Consider the following 2,341-nt stretch of genomic DNA (forward strand, 5'->3'; position numbering starts at 1 on the left):
ATTCTTTATCCTGCTCTTCCTATGAAGTCTCTGAAGAAGAAGCATTTGTCATAACAAGAGAAAAACTTTCTCACATGCACCAAAGGCAGAGTCACCTGCAGTCATTTACTTCTGTTTCGCAACATCAATAAGCTATCAGTGCTTCTGAAGTTAATCAGTTAAATCTGTAAAGATGCTCTGTTTAACTCAGCATTGCAGCCCAGCTCAACAGAACTCCAAGGGCCAGTCAACCAGCAGCAGGCAGGATAATGTGCATGCGGGGCATGGGGGCAGAGGGAGTTAGCATCCAGTGCAAGAGAAGAAAGGCCGCGTGGTGGTCACTGTCAGGACTCCAAGCCCACAGTTCCAATTGTAGGTGATCCCTGGCAAAGGAAGAGAGACCCCACCAATGTTTAGTGTGGATGTCGAGTCTGATGGTTCCACACTCACACCCCAGGTGACTATAAAAAGTTTTATTAACTATTTTTGGGGTGTCTGCTGAAAGCAGCACAGGCTTCTCAAGAAATTACAAACTGGAATTTCCTCATTAGAGCAGGAAAGGAGGCTGGCTCAGCGCTTTCTAATGATTTGGTGGTGGGGTCAGGGGGCGTGTTTCTACTCAGGAGAAGGGGCTTGCATGATTTAAACCTCACACTGGCGTCAGATAAGGGAGCTTCCGTGATTTCTTAACTAGATTTACCACATGCAGAGGACAAGGAGGAGGAAGAATAAACCTGAATTCATTAGCATTGAGGCACAAAGCCTCTTGTTGCTGATGGGACAGCTGCCCTCCTCTACCGCACAACAGCTTCTCCAAAGTGTGTTTACCCTGAGAATTGAGATTGCCTTTCTCTTCTAAGTGAAAAAAAGTAGAACACTCCAAATAAAGAAGTTGTAATGCTGTATGTGTAAGACATTCTAATATGGGTTAATTATAACTTGGAATATACATCCACTTATCTTTTTATTTGTATAAATTCATGGGAGAAAGTGCAATTTTGTTACATGGATATATTGTTTAGTGATGAAGTCAGGGCTTTAAGGGGAGTCATCATCTGGATGGTGTATGTTGTACTCATTAAGTATTTTCTCATCCCACACGCTGCTCCCACCCTCCAGACCACCAAGTCTCCAATATTTATTATTCCACACTCTATATTCATGCATACATATTATTTAGTTCTTATTTACATAAGTGAGAACATGTGGTATTCAACTTTTCTGAGTTATTTGACTTAAGACGGTGGTCTAAAGTTTCATCCAAGCTACTGTAAAATACATAATTTCATTTTTTATTGAGTAGTAATTAAATGTGTGTACATATATATTCACAAATATATATAGTGTATTTGCGAGGGTGTGTAAGTTTGTATATATATGCACATATACATATACAACATGTTTTCTATATCTAATCACAATAAATAGACACTAAGTTTGGTACCATATATGTGCTACTGTGAATAACGCAACAGGAAACATAAATGCAGGCGTCTGTCTAATATAAAATTTATTTTCCTTTGAGCCGATACCAAGTAGTGGGGTTGTGGAATCAAATATTAGTTCGATTATTAGTTCCTTGAGAAGTTTCCATACTGTTTTCCATATAGCTTGTACTAATTTACATTGTCTCCAACAGCGTATATGCACTACTGTTTCTCTGTATCCTCACAAACATCTGTTTATGTTCAGTTTAGTTTTTATTTTTAACTTTATAATAATAGCTAGTCTGACTGGTTTAATATGGTTTCTCATTGTGACTTTAAATTGCATTTCTGTGATGATTAATGCCATTGATTATTTTTCATATGCTGGTTGATGATTTTTATGTCCTGTTTTGAAAAATAAATGTCTGTTATTTGCTCACTTTTAAATGAGGTTATTTGTGTTTTCTTGTGTTGTATTTGTTTCTTGCACATTCCGAATATTAGTTCTTTGTCAGACGTAGTGTTTACAAATTTTTTCATCATTCTGTAGGTTTTCTGTTAACTTTATTGATTTTTTTATTTTTGCTGAGCACATTCTTTGCTTATTTGTATTAAGTCTAAACTGTCTCTTTTGGTTTAGTACTGTATACTTTTAAGGTCATAGTCATGAATTCTTTGCCTAGGACAATGTCCAGGAAAACATTTCCTGGGATTTCATCTACAACCGTCGACTCTCAGGTGTCCCAGTTAAGTATTTATACGTTTTGGCTTAACTTCTGTACATAGTGAGAGATATGGATCCAGTTTTATTCTTCTGCAAATAGCCTTTCAGTTTTTCCTGCACAATTGATTGAACAAGGTGACCTTTTCCCAGGATATGCTTTTTGTCTAGTTGGTCACAGTCAGTTGGCTGCAGGCTTGTGACTGTATTTCTG

The sequence above is a fragment of the Mandrillus leucophaeus genome, unplaced genomic scaffold, assembly GCF_000951045.1.
Source record: "Mandrillus leucophaeus isolate KB7577 unplaced genomic scaffold, Mleu.le_1.0 Scaffold1873, whole genome shotgun sequence".
Lineage (NCBI taxonomy): Eukaryota > Metazoa > Chordata > Mammalia > Primates > Cercopithecidae > Mandrillus > Mandrillus leucophaeus.